Source organism: Glycine max, chromosome 17, assembly GCF_000004515.6.
Source record: "Glycine max cultivar Williams 82 chromosome 17, Glycine_max_v4.0, whole genome shotgun sequence".
Classification (NCBI taxonomy): Eukaryota; Viridiplantae; Streptophyta; class Magnoliopsida; order Fabales; family Fabaceae; genus Glycine; species Glycine max.
The window spans coordinates 19,604,653-19,626,969 of record NC_038253.2 but is presented as its reverse complement, the minus strand read 5'-3'; the positions used below and the strand labels follow the sequence as shown (position 1 = coordinate 19,626,969).

Genomic DNA, 22,317 nt, shown 5'->3' with positions numbered 1-22,317 from the left:
GGCGACAACAAATGCCTCAGCAACCTATGCTATTCTGTGAGGTGTTTGATGTCTGGGGCATAGATTTCATGGGCCTTTTCCTGTCTCTTTTGGTTATGTTTACATTCTCCTTGCAATTGATTATGTTTCAAAATGGGTGGAAGCCAAGCCCACTAGAACTAATGATGCTAAGGTTGTTGCAGATTTTGTCAGATCTAATCTATTTTGCAGGTTTGGAGTACCTAAAGCAATCGTTAGTGATTAAGGAACCCATTTTTGCAACAAATCAATGCATGCCTTGCTTAAAAAGTACGGGGTCGTACACAGGGTATCCACACCATACCACCCCCAAATCAATGTGTCATACCCTAATTTCGTCCGGGGACCTTTGCTTGATGACATGCGACTTTTCTTTGGTCCTTGTGAGGTGCTTGGCACCCATCATTAGGCAATTTGTGAAATTCCGGGACATGCCGAAAAACAAAAGAAAATATTGATGCACAATCCGTAAGGTTCCGTGACACACCGGAAATCAAATGGAAGCATCGTTGCACAAATAAGTGAGGTTCTGTAACGTTCTGTAAGTCAAAAAGGGGATGATTATGTAATCCACAAGGTTTCGTAACATTACGGAAAGAAAACAAGTATCGTTATGAAATTCGTAAGTTTCCGTAACTTTACGAAAAAAGAATCACAAAAAAAAAGGCAGGGGTGTACTTAGTAAAAATGGGGGTGCAAATAGCAACCAGGCCCACTTGGGCCCTAGAGGAAGCAACCCTGCTCGCCTGGGCGAGCTGGGCGGCAAGCATCTCCCCTATTTTGCTATAAATAGGGGAGGAAGTGAGATGGAAAAGGGTTCAGCCCCTTAGGCACTTCTCTCTCTTTCGAATTTGCTTGGAAAAATTATTTCCGTGAAGAAAATCCAAGCCGAGGCGCTTCCGAAACGTTTCCGTAACGTTTCCGTGAGGAATTTCGCGAAGATTTTCGACCGTTCTTCGACGTTCTTCATTCGTTCTTCGATCTTCAACGGGTAAGTACCTAGAACCAAGCTTTTCGATTCATTCTATGTACCCATGGTGGTCCACATTGTGTTTCGTGTATTTTTATTCTCGTTTCATTTACTTTTTATACCCCCTTTTGACGTGCTTAAGCCATTTTATTTAAGTCATTTCTCGCTTAACCTAAAAATAAAATAAATTTCCACCGATCGTTTGAATTGTATTATCCGTTAACTTCGGTTAAAATGAATTCCGATCGTTCGGTCGTGCCGTAACCACGTTGGAAATAAAAAAAAGAGGTAAAATAATAATATAATAATAAAAAAAAAAACGTCTTTTAGTAAAATAAAGCGGAAAATCAATCGGACGTTTTCTCTTTGGGATTTCTCATTCTTAATTGAATTGACTAATAACTAAAGTGAAACTAAGGCTAAAATCAACTCGCCTAGTCAAGTTCGTCCATAAAAATAGGTTTTTGAAGTTTGTCATTTCAATTTCTTACTAAGTAAAAATGGATCATTTTCAAGGTCCAACGCCTTAAAATGATCACCTTTTTAAGTAAAAACAATCACTTGATAAAAAAGAACTACGTAGGTCTGATTTCCTTATCACAATTGAGGAATACGTAGGAGCAAAGGGAAACACCCTTGTCGACCACAAAAAGAGAAAAAATATAAAAAGGGTATAAAGGATATAAAGACATAAAAAGGGAACGTAAAAATCAAAGTCATGTTTGCACATTCGATTAAAGGCTGCCGCCCCTTGGGACGGACGTGTGGGGTGCTAATACCTTCCCCGTGCGTAAATACAACTCCCGAGCCTTTCACTTAAAAGTTCGTAGATCACGTCCTTTCCGGTTTTTCCGACGTTTTCCTCAAATAAACGTTGGTGGCGACTCCGCACGTATTCCTTTCGTGGAACACGCATCCCGCGAGTCTCGCGTCGCCCTCCCGCCGAAGGGTAGGTTGCGACACAATGGAAAAGCAGAAATTTCTAATAGGGAGATCAAGAGAATTTTAGAGAAGATTGTGCAGCCAAGCAGGAAAGATTGGAGTACCAGGCTTGATGATGCTCTTTGGGCACATCAGACTGCCTACAAAGCACTCATAGGAATGTCTCCTTATCGGGTTGTCTTTGGAAAGGCATGTCATCTTCCAGTGGAGATTAAGCACAAAGCATACTGGGCAGTGAAGACCTGCAACTTCTCTATGGATCAAGCTGGTGAGGAAAGAAAGTTGCAACTGAGTGAGTTAGATGATATCTGCCTAGAAGCCTACGAGAATGCCAAGTTCTACAAAGAAAAGACCAAGAAGTTCCATGATAGCATGATAATTAAGAAGGACTTCATGGTTGGGCAAAAAGTGTTATTGTATAATTCTAAGCATAGACTCATGAGTGGTAAGTTGAGGTCTAAGTGGATTGGTCCTTTTGTTGTTACTAATGTTTTTTCCTTATGGTACAGTTGAGATCAAAAGCGACTCCACAAACAAGAGCTTCAAGGTCAATGGACACCGACTTAAGCCATTCCTCACAAAACCCTTCTTTAGTGGACGTAGTGGTGGAAGAGACTTCCTTACTCCACCCTACTCTTCCTCCACCATAACTTAGGGAGTTTTTCTTTTCCTATCTCCTTCTTTACTTTTATTACATTTTTCCGATTCTATGTGATGGTTTAATTGCTTTTAATCTTTTACATGTGCTACATTGAGGACAATGTGTTGTTTAAGTATGGGGGGAGTGTTTTTTGGTTTTGCTAGTTTTGTTAGTTTTGTTAATTTTGTTAGTTGTGTTAAATTTGTTAAATTTGTTAGTTTTGTTGGGTTTCTAGTTTAATATTTTAGGTCAATTCTGTTTGCATGTACAACTTTGCATATTTTTCTTTGAAATATAGGATATGTTCAAGAAATGGGTAATTGTTCTGAAAATAAAAGTCTCTTGACAGTTTGTGATTTGAAATCCTTGTTTTTCCTCTACATGTCATGATAGTTTTTCCTCTCCTGTGAAAATTTTCCCGAACGCCCAAAATGGACTCGGATGAATGCATGAATTGATAAAGAAGCATATTTTGGAAACACTGGGTTGACTTAAATAGGAAAAATGAATCCTAAGACCTAGTGTCACATGACCATAAAAACTTGATGCTTGAGTGTCCACATGGGTGCATGCATGACCAGTTTTGCATAAAAATTCCTAATCATCATTGTTGCATGTGTATCATGGAAATAATGTGGGACATCCCCTTTATCCATGTACCGCTGGCCAAACCAACACTCTGACATATATCATGTCCAGCCGTTCTACAAGCCTTGAGCCAAAATCCCAACTCACCATAAACCTTGACCCAGGGTGAGAATGTCCGTCCTTGCCCTCAGAAGAGAACAAAACATAAAAGAAAGTTCCCGATCCAAGGTCAGAAGATAGCAAAAGAAGAAAATTCTCAATCAAAGATTGAGAGAAAGCAAAAAAAGAAAGAAAATTCCCGATCAAAGATCGGAAGAAAACAAAAGAAATATGCAGAAAAGGCTTTGGACTAGACAATATCTGAACAGTACAAAATCGTCACCACCAAATAAGGAAAAAAAGGAAACCACGGCTTGAAGTGGTACTCTCCCTTTGATTGCCGACCAAAATCCTGTGCGCTAGCGACTTTCTCGCCCCGCACTAAACAAAAATAGAAAAGGAAAAGGCCCAAACACTCAGAGCCAAATTCCCCTCCAAAAACACTATTCCCGAAAAAGTCCTATTGATCCATGATCACGCACGTAATCTTTGATTTGATAGGAAATGATTAGCAAAATTAAGTCATGACATATCTATGGTTCGGAATTAGGATAAAACAGTTACATGTGCGAGATTGATACACTTCGAGTGATTTTCTTCTATTTTGTTGGGCCCAGTGTTTCCTCTCATTTATAGTTATGAGAAAATTTCATTAGCATACTCTCCTTCCCCAATAGACACATTGTTTTTCACCAAAAATCATATGTTGCTTTGATCAGTTTGAGGTTTTGTTTCTTTACTAAAGCATGTTTGCATTTTAGTGAAAGAACACAAAGACTATTTTAGTCTCACAAAAGCAAGAACTACGTAGGTCTGAGTTCCTCATCACAAATTGAGGATAGGTAGGAGCAAAAGCCTCGCTTTTGTCGATCACCCCACTCTTTCGCTATCTGTCAGACTCAGAGTCTGGTAGCATGCAGAGACTAACGTCGTCATATGTACCCTTTGTTAATCAGGGGCAAGCAAACCCGTTGACACGCGGAGACTTGCATCATCTTCTGCACCTTTGTCATCCAGAGACGGTGAGTTCGATGACATGCAGATATACCCAAATGGTTATTCGTACAAACGATTTTTGTTAATCCTGACCCGTGAAGTCAAGTGGCATGCAAAGATACCCAAGTGGTTATCCGTATAAACACTCTTTCTCTATCCATCAGACTCAGAGTCCGGTAGCATGCAGAGACTAACATCGTCATCTGCACCCTTTGTCAATCAGGGGCAAGCAAACCCGTTGACACGCGGAGACTAACATCGTCTTCTGCACCTTTGTCATCCAGAGACAGCAAGTCCGATGACATGCGGATATACCCAAGTGGTTATCCGTACAAATGATTTCTATTAATCCTGACCCGTGAAGTCAGGTGGCATGCGGATATACCCAAGTGATTATCCGTACAAACGGTTTCTGTTAATCCTGACCCGTGAAGTCAGGTGGTAGGCGGAGATACCCAAGTGGTTATCGGTACAAAACGGTTTCTGTTAATCCTGACCCGAGAAGTCAAGTGGCAGGCGGAGATACCTTATGGTCATCCGCACCTTTTTTCAACCAAGGCGAACGAGTTCGATGGTATCGGGATGATGTTGGTCGTCCGATTCTGATTATTTTGAAAATTTTTGCAGGTTTTTACTCTCGTCATCCAGAGACATTCAAGCCCGGCGATGCACGAGATTCTTCTTTGCTAGGAGGGGACGATCAAGTTCGATAGCATGTGGAAACGTCGTGGTTATCCAATTTTATCGCTTTCAAGGCACTGAAGTTTTGCTAACGCTCCTGATGCCTTTTCTTTTCTTTCTGAATGATAGGTTTCGTTGGTTGGGATATTGATCGGCCGAATGATGCTCCTCTTAAACGAAATTAGTGTCTTATCTTTACTTCACTTTTATCTCCAATAAAAGATAAGTAAAGACGGGCAACTGTCATACCCTAATTTCGTCTGGGGACCATTATTTGTTGGCATGCGACCTTCTCTTGACCGCCTCAAAATGTTTAACACCCATCATTGTGTAATCCGTAAAGTTCCGCAACATTCTGGAAGTAAAAAAAAAGCATTGTTGCGCAATCCATAAAGTTCCGCAACATTCTGAAAGTCAAAAAGAGCATTCTTGCGTAATCCGTAAACTTTCACGACATTCTGGAAGGAAAAACAAGCATCGTTACGTAATCCGTGAAGTTCCATAACGTTTCATAAAGGAATCAATAAAAAAACACAAAGGGGGGTGTATTTAGTGAAAATGGGCATGCAAATAGCAACCAGGCCCACTTGGGCCTTCCTGAGGGTTCCAAAAGAAGGCAGTGTCTTCTGGTGAAAGCAACCCTGCTCGCCTGGGCGAGCTAAGCTGGCCTGGGCGAGCTGGGAGGCAACCACCTCCCTCTTTTCTCCTATAAATAGGGGAAAGAGGGCAGAGCAAAAAGGTTCAACCCTTCTGGTATAGAGAATTCTCTCGAAATTAGTGAGAAAAATTGTTTCCGTGAAAAAAATCCAAGCCGAGGTACTTCCGTAACGCTTCCGAGACGTTTCCGTGAGCGATTTCGTGGAGATTCTTCACCGTTCTTCATCGTTCTTTGGGCTTCAACCGGTAAGTTCTCGAAATTGAATCTTTCAATTCATTCTATGCACCCTTAGTGGTCCCTACTTGTTTCGCGTACTTTTATTTTCATTTCATTTGTTTTTTGTACCTCCTTTTAACGTGCTTTAACCGTTTATTTAAGCCGTTTTCTCACCTAATAAATGATAAAATGAATTTCAACCGATCATTTATGTTATAATCTCATTTAAACACCATTAAAATAAAATATAACCGATCGTTCACACTGTAATCGCGGTTAAACCAAAAAAGGGGCAAAATAATAATAAAATAATCAAAATATCTTTGAATAAAATAATCAAAAAAATCAATCAGACGTTTTTTTCTTTGAAAGTTTTCTTGCATGAATTGATTAATAACCAAAGTGAAACTAAGGCTAAAATCAACTCAAGAATCAAGCTTTGTCCGCAAAAATCACTAAAAACCGTTTTAAGGTCCAACGCCTTAAACGGTCCTCTTTGCTTTTATCGGTTAACATGGACCGTTCAAAAGCATAAAATCAACATGTAACTTTACCGCTTTTGTCGACCACCCCAAGAGATCGTTAATGGTCCAACGTCTTAATGTTTCTCTCCTTTCAAAACCAAGAGATCGTTAATGGTCCAACGCCTTAATGTTTCTCTCCTTTCCAAAAATCAAAAGATTGTTTAATGGTCCAATGCCTTAAACGGATTTTGTTTGGTCGAAATATATCTTGCAAAAAAGATAAAAAAAACAACTTAACCAATGTTCAGTTCTGAAAGAACTACGTAGGTCTTATTTTCTCATCGCAATTGAGGATACATAGGAGCGAGGGAAACACCCTTGTCGACCACGAAAAGATAAAAAATACAAAAGGCATAAAAAGACATAAAAACATTAAAAAGGAGGAAAATAAAACAAATCAAAGACATGGCATTTGCACACTTGATTAAAGGCCGTTGTCCCTTGTGACGGACCCACAGGGTGCTAATACCTTCCCTATGCGTAAAAACAACTCCCGAACCTTTCACACTTAAAGTTCGTAGACCACGCATTTTCTGGTTTTTCCGACATTTTCCTTAAATAAACGTTGGTGGCGACTCCGCGCATTTTCCTTTCTTGGAAGACGCACCCGTGAGCCCCGTGTCGCCCTCCCGCCGAAGGGTAGGTTGCGACAATACTGATGCCATCAAAAACAAGAAGAAAAAACTAGTCGAAAAAGAAAAATCAAAAGAAAAAAATTTCAAGTAGAAAGGTGAAGAATCAAAATTGGACTATATTTATGAAAATTCACCTTTAGGATTTGAGAAACCAATGTCCTTAGGATTAAAAAAGATAGAATCTCAAGATCCTTTAGAAGAAATTAACTTGGGGATTGAAGAAAATTGAAAGCCTATATATGTTAGCAAACTGTTAGACAATAGGCTTCATAAAATATAGTTTCTCTTTTACAAGAGTTTAAGGATTGTTTCACATGGGACTATGAAGATATGCTTGGACTTAGTAGAGAATTGGTGGAACTTAGATTGCCTATCTATGAAGGGAAAAAACTAGCGAAGCAAGTACCATGAAGATTTGCTCCCAATGTCGTAGAGGTCATCAAGGCAGAGATAGAAAGGCTATTGAAGACCAATTTCATTCAAACTACAAGATATTTTAACTAGATTTCTAATATAGTTCTTGTAATTGAAAAAGAATGGGAAATGCATATGTGTATAGATTTTAGCGATTTAAATGCAACAACACCTAAAGATGAATACCATATGCTAGTTACTGATATGTTAGTTGATTCAACGACATACAATGAAATTTTAAGTTTATTAGATGGTTATTTAGGATATAATCAAATATATATTAAAATGATGTATCTAAAACTGCTTTTTGATGCTCAAGGGCACTGGGAACATACGAATGGACGGTAATGCCATTTGGTATAAAAAATGCTGGTGCAACATATCAATGAGCAATGAATCTTATTTAGCATGATTTAATTGGGAGATTTATGCAAGTGTATATAGATGATGTGGTTGTGAAATATGAATTGAAAGACAATCATCTAGAACATTTAAGGTTATCATTCGAAAGAATGAAAAAGCATGGATTGAAAATGAATCCATTAAAATGTTCTTTTAGTGTCTTTTATTATCCATCAAAAAGGAATTGAAATAGATAAAAATAAGGTGAAAACCATTTTGGACACTTCTCCTCCAAAGAATAAGAAACAACTTCAATCATTGTTAGGTAAAGTGAATTTTCTCAAAAGATTCATTTCTAATGTATCAAGAAAAACTAAAGTGTTTTCCCCTTTACTCAGATTGAAAGACGAAGTTGATTTTTGATGGGAGAAGGAACACCAAGAAGCCTTCGATGACATCAACAAATATCTTGCTAATCCACCAATTCTAGTACCTCTTATGAAAGGGAGAGACTTAAAATTGTATATTTCAAATTCGACTACTGCAAACATGCTAGTGCAAGAAGATGATAATGACATATAATGTGCTATTTATTATCTTAGTCGAATTCTTAATGATGTTTAAAGATATAGTGCTATAGAAAAATTGTTTGTGCTTGTATTACTCTTGTACTAAACTCAAATATTATCTAAAGTCTTTTATTGTTCAAGTATTGTCTCATTATAATGTTTTTGATCCCTAAAAAATACTCAATTTTTGTGTTTGCTCCCTAATAAATTTTTGTTTTGCGTTGAATCCCTAATAAAATAAAAATTTTATTTTTTATCCATGATGTTTTGTTTTAGTCCCTGATAAATTAGAAAATTTTGTGTTTGCTTCCTAACAAATTAGAAAATTTTTTTAGTCTGTATTAATAATAAATGAGAAATATTTATCATGTAGCAAACACAAAATTTGATAATTTATTAGGGACTAAAAATAAGTGTCAAGAACAAAAAAAAATTGTTGTTTCATTAGTGACTCATCACAAAACAAAAATTTATTAGGAAACAAATACAAAATTGGATATTTATTAAGGATCAAAAATATATTTAAGCCTTTGCATAATAGAATAGGGAAACATACCCTTGCATTGATAGAATTTTCACTTACTTTTGTACCTTTAAAAGCTATTAAAGGCCAAATTGTAGTAGATTTTCTTGCTAATCATTCAAACATAGAAATATTGGAATGTTATATAGGGATTAAACCTTGGGTATTGCATTTCAATGGTTTGAAACATGTAGATGCACTACTAGAAATATATTCTTTTACGACACCTATTCTACGATGGTTCTCTGTGGAATCGCTTTAGAAAATGAGACAGTGACATTTTTGTAACTATTTTAATGAAAAATGTCTTTTACGACGTACATTATAAGACGGTTATTGAAAACCTCCTTAGAATATTCCATTCAGCGATTTCATGGTGGCGAGATGTATGCCGGCGATGGTGGTGGTGGCTATTGCCGCCCTTGACTTGACGGAATCCTCCAATTGGTAGCGGGACATCAACAGCTCCCCGCTCTGGCAGGATCGCATCTTCCACCTCCTTTCCATCCTTTACAGAATCGTCAACGTCGTCGCTCTCGTACGACACCGTTTCCACCAGATTTCTATTTCCACTTCCGTTAGGGTTTCCTTTCCAATTATTTATAATAATTTTAATATTATGATGATTTTAGGTTCAATTAGTTCGAATACAATTGAGAGTGCCAGAGTATGGTTGGACCACGCAGAAGGTCTTTCACTTTCACAATTTCATTGTGAATGGGGCTTTGTATCATTCTAATATTTTTTTCTAATTATTTTTTAATCTATTTGTATATGTTTCAAGATTGACATTTTTTTGGTACAAAGTTGATGCTCGCTCTGGTTTTGCAGTTTGGTGTCTTGTTTTTGTCTTCCGTCGAGATGTGCAGAAGTTGCAGCCAAAGGTAGAAATGATTTGTTTCAACTTTTTTTTTCAATTCCTTCATAAATTAAGTTTTTTAATCTCATAGCTAATGCTCAGCTTCGTGTGTGTAGATTGTCCAATATATCTTACTTGAGATGCCTCTTTTTTTATCACATCATTTCATAGCTAATCCTTAATTTAATAATTTATCTCTATATCTTTTTTTTTATCACATCCTATTACCTATCTATTTACTACCTTCATCTATGTATGATTGTATGGTCAAGATTTGTTATTCTCATAATAATAAGCAAGAACAATTCTCACTTGATATGGGCCATATGTGTCATGTTTGTGTGTATGACATAAGTCTGGATTTATGAAATTAATCAAGTTCAGTCTAGGTTGGGGTATTTTGTTAAGTTTGTTTAACTTCAAGGTGTAAAGATAGAAATGTTTTTACTTTGGTGATATTTAACTACAGTGATATGAGTCTTCTATTGTCTTTTGAAGGGTTGGAATTTGGAAGATGTTCAGGGCTTGCATAGAATGAGCTGTTGACATTTCTTTTTATTTGTTGTTTAGGGTCAGGGGTGTTGATATAACTTAAAACAAGATAGTTCATTGACTTGTAGCATGTTAGTTGAAAATGAGAAGTCATGTCATTTTACTTCAAACTCTTATCTCTTGTCTAAAGGATTTTGCTTATCTGTTGTCTTTAACTGTTTTTTCTACCTTCCAGTTCTTTGCATTGTTTTGAGGGTCTAGAATGGCTTCATCTGAAAAGAGGAAGAAAACAATTTGCAAGAGGACTAGTGGTAAAGGTTGATCCTCAAGGCAGGTGTGGTGGAGTTCTTATCTATGGTTTGCAAATGATAATACTAAAGGCTACTCAGGTTTATCCTCTCCTTGCAAATTTGAAATTCTTTGTAGTATATGGCACTACTTATTTCCTTTGTAACCTGTTTATTAAAAAAAATCATTAGTCACTAGAAAGAGAAGGGACAGCCTAAGATGCCCAGCCTCTGTATATGTCTATAAAGGGAACTTCCTTGAAACATCCTTTAGTTCCATAACTGTTGGTTCATTCTTTTCATACATTTGCGCTTGAAAGTAGGATTTGGGTTCAAGTTTCTATGGAGTCTAGTCATGCAGTTGCTGGTTCTGTTTTATTTTCCTTTCTTTTTTCTCCAAATAGGGATAAGTCTGATTTTGTAAACCTGCTTTGAAAGTCTTAGGTTCTATCCAAGGCAATGTCTTTCACCTAAACAATGAGTAATGTCACTACCCTAGTCACTGGTCAATGGTCACTAATGTTGGTAGCAGTACGTAGGGATTTCATAAGTAGCAAATATTAATAGGCTTGATAACACACATGTTTATATTAACTTTGGTGCCACGTCATGATCGGTACTCAACATTTCTCTCAATTAACAACCTTTAACAAGTGCCGTTATCAAGTAAATGATAATTAATTGACTAATTAATAAAAATTAAGACAGTGAGTAGCTGTTTCAAATGCTTTAAGTTAAAGCAACTGATTGTTTTTTTTTTCAAGCAACTGATTGTTGCTCAGACCCAAATCCTAGTATGCAATGGAAGGCAAGCTACAATCTTTGTTACCGCCGAGACCGTACTATGACTATGACCTATATACTGAGGGTGATGGTTGGTGCTGTGTACTACTTCAACCCTTTCTTAAAATTCACACTATTAATTAGTAGAAAATATATGAATTTCCTTTGATTTTAATGATGATTTAGTGAAATTCCCTTTGTCTCGGCACATTGTTGTGTTTTCAAAGTTGATTAATTAACAGAGTCATGAGACCCTTTACCTTTTTTATATAGTAAAAATGTGACAAGAACAAAAAAAAAACTCCGACGAAAGATGTAATTTGGCTAAGTTTGTAAAAGGTCAAATATCGCATTTACTATTCTCCTTTAGAACTTTAATTGAGTAGTGAATAGAATCTGTTCTATAAGTTCGTAGTCTGTACCATAGAGTAATTCAGTTTACCCCTTCCCCTGTGTGTTCTAGTGATCAATTAGACAATTATCAAAAGAGGAAGAAAAAAAAGCCTCCAATAACAATAGTTGCAGTTGCAGTCTTGCACTTGATTTTTTTTTTTTTTTTGAGTTTTCTATCCGAGTCCTTCTCAAATCGAGGTAGACATTTAGATTTTTTCTTTATAAAATTAAATTTTGATTATTGTCGAATTAATGTGACTAAATATTGTCCTCTTGAGATGTCAAAGAGAATCATCTCGAATCATGTGTTAGCTGACCAAAGATTGCCTCTTAAGTATGTATTTATATATGGTAAAAAATAAAAATACTAGCTTTCATGAGATGAAATTTGGATTTAGTTTTTGATAAAAAATAGAATCATGGTTGTTGCTAGTAACATCAATATTAAAAGTTTCTTAAAAAATATGGGTATTCTTATTTCTTTTTTAATTTTGTGGTGTGTTGGAGGGGGAAGAAAATGGGGCCTAATCCAAAAGCAACAAAATGAAATAGAAACCATCTTTGGCAAACATGTCTGCACCATATCAGCAGTAATAAGCAAGGAAAGACTAGAAGGGACATGAAACATTAATTAAATGTTTATTTAATAAGCTCTCTTCACATGATAGCTTATGTCATAAATTTAACCATGAAATTTAGTGAAATAAGCTAAAGAGAGCTTATAGGAGTCCTAAGTTATATTCATAAGCTGAAATAAGTTCCATGTAAACTCCTCCAATCACCACCACACCACCTCATTTGTACGCAATACTTGCAGAATATTTGTTTTGCAGAGCAATGATAAATTGTAACATGGAATATGAGGATTTTATTTTTAACGCTAATGAATTTAATAATCAAATAAAAACATTTTGTTTTCTATTTGCATGTATTTGAATTCATTCATACATTTTGGAAAAAGACCAACTTTACTTTGTGATTATAATGCATGTTTCAAATCAATTGTATTATTTATAAAATTATATAAGCATTTATTGTGTTTTATTGTGTTTGTGCATAAAATATTGACTGTTGGTTTGGTCAAAATGACATGTTTCTTAAATTTATTTTCCTGTTTCTTTATTTGGTACCCTTCTTTTATTAGTTGAATATAATATAATTAGTAGCATTGTTTCTGGATCAAAAATTGAATTTGTTGGACAAGCGGCCTCAAAAATATTAAGAGGGGGGGTTGAATTAAGATTTCGTTGACTATTCCTAATTGAAAATTTCTCTTTCTTAATTATTCCTTAGATTCAATTATTTCTTTGTTAACAAGTTACTGAAATAATAAATAAAGGAAAATAACTTGCGGAAATATAAACACAACAGAAAGTAAAAGAGATAACGGAAGAGATAATGCAAAACCGGATTTATCCTGGTTCGGCCACAACCCGCGTCTACATCCAGTCCCCAAGCAACCCGCTTGAGATTTCCACTATCCTTGTAAAATTCTTTACAAGCAATGAACCACAAATGAATCCCCTCCTTTGTGTTCAGTGATTACAACCAAGAAGTTATGTCCACTTCTTGCAATGAACCCAAAAGCGGTTAGTCTTTTGAGTCTAGTGATAACAACCAAGAAGTTGTACCTACTTCTTGCAATGAACCCAAAAGCGGTTAGTCTTTTGGATCCAGTGATCAACCAAGAAGCAAATCCCCTTCTTGCAATGAACCCAAAAGTGGTTAGTCTTTTGAGTCCAGTGTTTAACCAAGAAGACCTTCTCTTGAAAAACAGACACCAAGAGTCGGTCTTGTGAAAAACTTTTTGTAAGAATGGAGGAGGAGAAGAAAATAGAATAACACAAGTTTTTGCCCAATGAACTTTTCTTGACAAAGAAAGTATTGAACAAAAACTTTTTAGAAAGATGTTGAGAATGATTCAGTAATCAATATCTTTTGAAATTCGTGCCATGATCACATATTTATAGCCATTTGATGGCTCTCGAAGAAACCATGTTAAAAGTTGTGATTCTTGGCAATTTCTTCAAAAACTAGTCACTTTAAAAGATGTGACTCACTTGAAAAACTAGTCACTTAAAAGTTGTGACTTTGAAAACTAGTCAATTTAAAAGTTGTGACTCTTGGAAACTAATCACTTCAAAAGTTGTGACTCTTGACAAATTCTTCAAAAACTAGTCACTTTAAAAATCGTGACTCTTGGAAATTTATTTTTCAAAACCAGTCACTGGTAATCGATTACCATTATAGTGTAATCGATTACACATCAACAGATGTGACTCTTCATGTTTAGATTTTAAAAACCAATGTTTAGAAACACTGGTAATCGGTTACAAATGTTGTGTAATCGATTACACAAGTTTGAAAATGTTTTATCATAAGTTGTGACTCTTGAAATTTGAAATCCAACGTTCAAAAACATTGGTAATCGATTACATGCACATGGTAATCGATTACTACTTTGTAAAATAGTTATAAAACTGTTTGGGCTTCTGGTAATCGATTACTGCCTCATGGTAATCGATTACCAGAGAGTAAAAACTCTGGTAAAAAGATTTTTCTTTAAAAAATTCTTTTGGACAAATTTTTCTTGATGCTTTTCTTGAAGTTCTTGCATATCTTGAATCTTTACTTGAATCTTGATTCTTGATTAAGTGACTCTTTGATTCTTCAAACTTGCTTGAGTCTTGATTCTTGACTTGAGTCTTTGGCATCATCAAAATAAGCTTGGAAGCTTTGCTTCCACAATCTCCCCCTTTTTGATGATGACAAACCTGAAATCAAGAGAATACATGCAAGTTTTGTTCTATTGTTGACTCATCTCTTTCTCCCCCTTTCTTTTTGAATTCATGCTTGTCGCAACCTACCTTTTTGCGGGCGAGGCTCACGGGTGCGTGTTCCAAGAAAGGAAATATGTTAGTGCTTAGCTTTACTTAGTTTTAAAAGATTGGCTAAAATTTTGTTAAAACATAAGCACTTAGACAATGAAGGAAAGCTGGAGTTGCTGCACATGATGTCCAACATTATGTCAAGGAATCAGATTGGGCTGCACAATGCACAAGGCAAGATAAAATGTCAAATGAAGAATTGAAGCTGCAGGATCCACGATGTCGGATACAATGTCCAGGACATCCTGCCCGAAAATACTGGACACATAAATCTGTTATATCTTTAACAGATTAATGTGCAGTCAGCAACAGATTAGGCGCTCTATCTTTAGGAACGAATTAAAAGATAATTAAAGTTTGAATTACAAACTTGAATAGTTTCGTTCAGGGATTAGAGATTGAAGATAAAAACTAAAAGATAAAACTTTATCTTTTAGATCTTTAAGTGCAGATTTTTCAGGAGAATGATAGATCTTATCCAGCGCAAGTTGTTGCAGCCCAGATACGCACACTGCTATATAAACATGAAGGTTGCACGGGTTTTTCATCAAGTCAGAGATTGAAGAGTTATTTTGTGAGTTTTGTGACTTGAGTGTTTTGTGAGCCACCTTGATGTTACCCTAACATCAAGTGTCGGACCTGAGTGTGTAGAGTTGATCTCTATTGTTCAGAGAGCAATCTCTGGTGTGTCTTTGATTTGTTTGTAAACACGGGTGAGTGATTGAGAGGGAGTGAGAGGGGTTCTCATATCTAAGAGTGGCTCTTAGGTAGAAGTTGCATGGGTAGTGGTTAGGTGAGAAGGTTGTATACAGTGGCTGTTAGATCTTCGAACTAATACTATTTTAGTGGATTTCCTCCCTGGCTTGGTAGCCCCCAGATGTAGGTGACGTTGCACCGAACTGGGTTAACAATTCTCTTGTGTTATTTACTTGTTTAATCTGTTCATACTGTCATATATAATCTGCATGTTCTGAAGTGCGATGTCGTGACATCCTGTACGACATCTGTCCTCAGTATCAGAATTTCAATTGGTATCAGAGCGGGCACTCTAAATCACTGAGTGAGATCTAGGGAGATAAATTCTGATGAACATGGAGAAAGAAGGAGGACCAGTGAACAGACCACCAATTCTGGATGGAACCAACTATGAATACTGGAAAGCAAGGATGGTGGCCTTCCTCAAATCACTGGATAGCAGAACCTGGAAAGCTGTCATCAAAGGCTGGGAACATCCCAAGATGTTGGACACAGAAGGAAAGCCCACTGATGAATTGAAGCCAGAAGAAGACTGGACAAAAGAAGAAGACGAATTGGCACTTGGAAACTCCAAAGCCTTGAATGCCCTATTCAATGGAGTTGACAAGAATATCTTCAGATTGATCAACACATGCACAGTTGCCAAGGATGCATGGGAGATTCTGAAAACCACTCATGAAGGAACCTCCAAAGTGAAGATGTCCAGATTGCAACTATTGGCTACAAAATTCGAAAATCTGAAGATGAAGGAGGAAGAATGCATTCATGACTTCCACATGAACATTCTTGAAATTGCCAATGCTTGCACTGCCTTGGGAGAAAGGATGACAGATGAAAAGCTGGTGAGAAAGATCCTCAGATCTTTGCCTAAGAGATTTGACATGAAAGTCACTGCAATAGAGGAGGCCCAAGACATTTGCAACATGAGAGTAGATGAACTCATTGGTTCCCTTCAAACCTTTGAGCTAGGACTCTCGGATAGGACTGAAAAGAAGAGCAAGAGCCTGGCGTTCGTGTCCAATGATGAAGGAGAAGAAGATGAGTATGACCTGGATACTGATGAAGGTCTGACTAACGCAGTTGTGCTCCTTGGAAAACAGTTCAACAAAGTGCTGAACAGAATGGAAAGGAGGCAGAAACCACATGTCCGGAACATCCCTTTCGACATCAGGAAAGGTAGTGAATACCAGAAGAAGTCAGATGAAAAGCCCAGTCACAGCAAAGGAATTCAATGCCATGGGTGTGAAGGCTATGGACACATCAAAGCTGAATGTCCCACCCATCTCAAGAAGCAGAGGAAAGGACTTTCTGTATGTTGGTCTGATGATACAGAGAGTGAACAAGAAAGTGATTATGACAGAGATGTGAATGCACTCACTGGGAGATTTGAATCTGATGAAGATTCAAGTGATATTGATATTGAAATCACTTTTGATGAGCTTGCTATATCCTATAGAGAACTATGCATCAAAAGTGAGAAGATTCTTCAGCAAGAAGCACAACTGAAGAAGGTCATTGCAAATCTGGAGGCTGAGAAGGAGGCACATGAAGAGGAGATCTCTGAACTTAAAGGAGAAATTGGTTTTCTGAACTCTAAACTGGAAAACATGACAAAATCAATAAAGATGCTGAATAAAGGCTTAGATATGCTTGATGAGGTGCTACAGCTTGGGAAGAATGTTGGAAACCAGAGAGGACTTGGATTTAATCATAAATCTGCTGGCAGAACAACCATGACATAATTTGTTCCTGCCAAAAACAGCACTGGAGCCACGATGTCACAACATCGGTCTCGACATCATGGAACGCAGCAGAAAAAGAGCAAAAGAAAGAAGTGGAGGTGTCACTACTGTGGCAAGTATGGTCACATAAAGCCCTTTTGCTATCATCTACATGGCCATCCACATCGTGGAACTCAAAGTAGCAGCAGCGGAAGGAAGATGATGTGGGTTCCAAAACACAAGATTGTTAGTCTTGTTGTTCATACTTCACTTAGAGCATCAGCTAAGTAAGATTGGTACCTAGATAGCGGCTGTTCCAGACACATGACAGGAGTTAAAGAATTCCTGGTGAACATTGAACCCTGCTCCACTAGCTATGTGACATTTGGAGATGGCTCTAAAGGAAAGATCACTGGAATGGGAAAGCTAGTCCATGATGGACTTCCTAGTCTGAACAAAGTACTGCTGGTGAAGGGACTGACTGCAAACTTGATCAGCATCAGTCAGTTGTGTGATGAAGGATTCAATGTAAACTTCACAAAGTCAGAATGCTTGGTGACAAATGAGAAGAGTGAAGTTCTAATGAAGGGCAGCAGATCAAAGGACAACTGTTACCTATGGACACCTCAAGAAACCAGTTACTCCTCCACATGTCTATCCTCCAAAGAAGATGAAGTCAAAATATGGCATCAAAGATTTGGACATATGCACTTAAGAGGCATGAAGAAAATCATTGACAAAGGTGCTGTTAGAGGCATTCCCAATCTGAAAATAGAAGAAGGCAGAATCTGTGGTGAATGTCAGATTGGAAAGCAAGTCAAGATGTCCCACCAGAAGGTTCAACATCAGACCACTTCCAGGGTGCTGGAACTACTTCACATGGACTTGATGGGGCCTATGCAAGTTGAAAGCCTTGGAGGAAAGAGGTATGCCTATGTTGTTGTGGATGATTTCTCCAGATTTACCTGGGTCAACTTTATCAGAGAGAAATCAGACACCTTTGAAGTATTCAAAGAGTTGAGTCTAAGACTTCAAAGAGAAAAAGACTGTGTCATCAAGAGAATTAGGAGTGACCATGGCAGAGAGTTTGAAAACAGCAAGTTTACTGAATTCTGCACATCTGAAGGCATCACTCATGAGTTCTCTGCAGCCATCACACCACAACAAAATGGCATAGTTGAAAGGAAAAACAGGACTTTGCAAGAAGCTGCTAGGGTCATGCTTCATGCCAAAGAACTTCCCTATAATCTCTGGGCTGAAGCCATGAACACAGCATGCTATATCCACAACAGAGTCACACTTAGAAGAGGGACTCCAACCACACTGTATGAAATCTGGAAAGGGAGGAAGCCAACTGTCAAGCACTTCCACATCTTTGGAAGTCCATGTTACATTTTGGCAGATAAAGAGCAAAGGAGAAAGATGGATCCCAAGAGTGATGCAAGAATATTCTTGGGATACTCCACAAACAGCAGAGCATATAGAGTATTCAATTCCAGAACCAGAACTGTGATGGAATCCATCAATGTGGTTGTTGATGATCTAACTCCAGCAAGAAAGAAGGATGTCGAAGAAGATGTCAGAACATCGGGAGACAATGTAGCAGATACAGCTAAAAGTGCAGAAAATGTAGAAAATGCAGAAAACTCTGATTCTGCTACAGATGAACCAAACATCAATCAACCTGACAAGAGTCCCTCCATTAGAATCCAGAAGATGCACCCCAAGGAGCTGATTATAGGAGATCCAAACAGAGGAGTCACTACAAGATCAAGGGAGATTGAGATTGTCTCCAATTCATGCTTTGTCTCCAAAACTAAGCCAAAGAATGTGAAAGAGGCACTGACTGATGAGTTCTGGATCAATGCTATGCAAGAAGAATTGGAGCAATTCAAAAGGAATGAAGTTTGGGAGCTAGTTCCTAGACCCGAGGGAACTAATGTGATTGGCACCAAGTGGATCTTCAAGAACAAAACCAATGAAGAAGGTGTTATAACCAGAAACAAGGCCAGACTTGTTGCTCAAGGCTACACTCAGATTGAAGGTGTAGACTTTGATGAAACTTTCGCCCCTGTTGCTAGACTTGAGTCCATCAGATTGTTACTTGGTGTAGCTTGCATCGTCAAATTCAAGCTGTACCAGATGGATGTGAAGAGCGCGTTTCTGAATGGATACCTGAATGAAGAAGTCTATGTGGAGCAGCCAAAGGGATTTGTAGATCCAACTCATCCAGATCATGTATACAGGCTCAAGAAGGCTCTCTATGGATTGAAGCAAGCTCCAAGAGCTTGGTATGAAAGGCTAACAGAGTTCCTTACTCAGCAAGGGTATAGGAAGGGAGGAATTGACAAGACTCTCTTTGTCAAACAAGATGCTGAAAACTTGATGATAGCACAGATATATGTTGATGACATTGTGTTTGGAGGGATGTCGAATGAGATGCTTCGACATTTTGTCCAACAGATGCAATCTGAATTTGAGATGAGTCTTGTTGGAGAGCTGACTTATTTTCTGGGACTCCAAGTGAAGCAGATGGAAGACTTCATGTTCCTCTCACAAAGCAAGTATGCAAAGAACATTGTCAAGAAGTTTGGGATGGAAAATGCCAGCCATAAAAGAACACCTGCACCTACTCACTTGAAGTTGTCAAAGGATGAAGCTAGCACCAGTGTTGATCAAAGTCTGTACAGAAGCATGATTGGAAGCTTACTATATTTAACAGCAAGCAGACCTGACATCACCTTTGCAGTATGTGTTTGTGCAAGATATCAAGCCAATCCCAAGATAAGTCACTTGAATCAAGTAAAGAGAATTCTGAAATATGTAAATGGCACCAGTGACTATGGGATTATGTACTGTCATTGTTCAGATTCAATGCTGGTTGGATATTGTGATGCTGATTGGGCTGGAAGTGCAGATGACAGAAAAAGCACTTCTGGTGGATGTTTCTATTTGGGAAACAATCGTATTTCATGGTTCAGCAAGAAGCAGAATTGTGTGTCCCTATCTACTGCAGAAGCAGAGTATATTGCAGCAGGAAGCAGCTGTTCACAACTAGTTTGGATGAAGCAGATGCTGAAGGAGTACAATGTCGAACAAGATGTCATGACATTGTACTGTGACAACATGAGTGCTATTAATATTTCTAAAAATCCTGTTCAACACAGCAGAACCAAGCACATTGACATTAGACATCACTATATTAGAGATCTTGTTGATGATAAAGTTATCACACTGGAGCATGTTGCCACTGAGGAACAAGTAGCAGATATTTTCACAAAGGCATTGGATGCAAATCAGTTTGAAAAACTGAGGGGCAAGCTGGGCATTTGTCTGCTAGAGGAGTTATAGCAATTACTTCTATCTGAACGTGCTCAAACGTTAATAGCACGTTCACTACTGGGCCAAAACAAATTCAACCTTCGTTTCACACGTCCCCCTACATTCCTCATTCAAACTTACATTTTCGCGGCAATCTCGTTTTCATCAGCATTCCCCAACACTTCTCAGATATTCACGAAACCACTCCAAAAGCTCTGCTTCTCCATGGCTACCTCACCAAAAGAAACCTCATCCCCTGTTTCACCCTCTGCACCATCATCTCCATCATCCACCAAAACTCCATCAAACCAGGAACAACCTGAATTCAATATCCAACCCATACAAATGATTCCTGGTCCAGGCCCTGTTCCTGAGAAACTGGTCCCTAAAAGACAACAGAGAGTGAAGATTTCTGAAAACCCTAGCTTTGCAACAAGCCCTAGGGAAGAAGACACTGAGATGGATAAGAAGATCCGCAGTCTTGTGAATAGCATTTTGAAAAATGCTTCTGTCCCTGATGCTGATAAAGATGTCCCAACATCTTCCACCCCAAATGCTGAAGTCCTCTCTTCATCCAGTGAAGAGGAATCAACAGAGGAAGAGGATCAAACCACAGAGGAGACCCCTGCACCAAGGGCACCAGAACCTGCTCCAGGTGACCTCATTGACCTAGAAGAAGTAGAATCTGATGAGGAACCCATTGCCAAAAAGTTGGCACCTGGCATTGCAGAAAGATTACAAAGCAGAAAGGGAAAAACCCCCATTACTAGGTCTGGACGAATCAAAACTACTGCACAGAAGAAGAGCACACCAATCACTCCTACCACATCCAGATGGAGCAAAGTTGCAATCCCTTCCAAGAAGAGGAAAGAAATTTCCTCATCTGATTCTGATGATGATGTCGAACTAGATGTTCCCGACATCAAGAGAGCCAAGAAATCAGGGAAAAAGGTGCCTGGAAATGTCCCTGATGCCCCATTGGACAACATTTCATTCCACTCCATTGGCAATGTTGAAAGGTGGAAATTTATATATCAACGCAGACTTGCTTTAGAAAGAGAACTGGGAAGAGATGCCTTGGATTGCAAGGAGATCATGGACCTCATCAAGGCTGCTGGACTGCTGAAAACTGTCACCAAGTTGGGAGATTGTTATGAAAGTCTAGTCAGGGAATTCATTGTCAACATTCCCTCTGACATAACAAACAGAAAGAGTGATGAGTATCAGAAAGTGTTTGTCAGAGGAAAATGTATTAGATTCTCCCCTGCTGTAATCAACAAATACCTGGGCAGACCAACTGAAGGAGTGGTGGATATTGCTGTTTCTGAGCATCAAATTGCCAAGGAAATCACTGCCAAGCAAGTCCAGCATTGGCCAAAGAAAGGGAAGCTTTCTGCAGGAAAGCTAAGTGTGAAGTATGCAATCCTGCATAGGATTGGCACTGCCAACTGGGTACCCACCAATCATACTTCCACTGTTGCCACAGGTTTGGGTAAATTTCTGTATGCTGTTGGAACCAAGTCCAAATTTAATTTTGGAAACTATATTTTTGATCAAACTATTAAGCATTCAGAATCTTTTGCTGTCAAATTACCCATTGCCTTCCCAACTGTATTGTGTGGCATTATGTTGAGTCAACATCCCAATATTTTAAACAACATTGACTCTGTGAAGAAGAGAGAATCTCCTCTATCCCTGCATTACAAACTGTTTGAGGGGACACATGTCCCAGATATTGTCTCGACATCAGGGAAAGCTGCTGCTTCAGGTGCTGTGTCCAAGGATGATTTGATTGCTGAACTCAAGGACACATGCAAGGTGCTCGAGGCAACCATCAAAGCCAACACAGAGAAGAAAATGGAGCTGGAACGCCTGATCAAAAGACTCTCAGGCAATGGCGTTGATGATGGAGAAGCAGCTGAGGAAGAAGAAGATGCAGCAGAGGATACAGAATCAGATGATGATGATTCTGATGCCACCCCATGACCATCAGCCGATGATG

At 38.2% G+C, this 22,317-nt stretch overlaps 1 long non-coding RNA gene across 3 annotated transcripts in view; it reads left to right on the top strand.

Annotated features, from left to right (window-relative positions):
* The first annotated feature begins 9,161 nt into the window (after positions 1–9,161).
* The window catches only part of LOC100797933 (uncharacterized), a 24,208-nt gene continuing 11,052 nt past the window's right edge, over positions 9,162–22,317 (top strand). For 2 of the 3 annotated variants that reach the window (XR_005889267.1, XR_419128.4), the window contains exons 1-4: positions 9,162–9,353; positions 9,448–9,504; positions 9,647–9,699; positions 10,402–10,555. This is a non-coding gene — a long non-coding RNA (uncharacterized lncRNA). Of the gene's footprint in view, positions 9,354–9,447; positions 9,505–9,646; positions 9,700–10,401; positions 12,585–22,317 lie in introns of those variants that run through there. The other variant, XR_001385627.3, reaches the window with a different exon arrangement.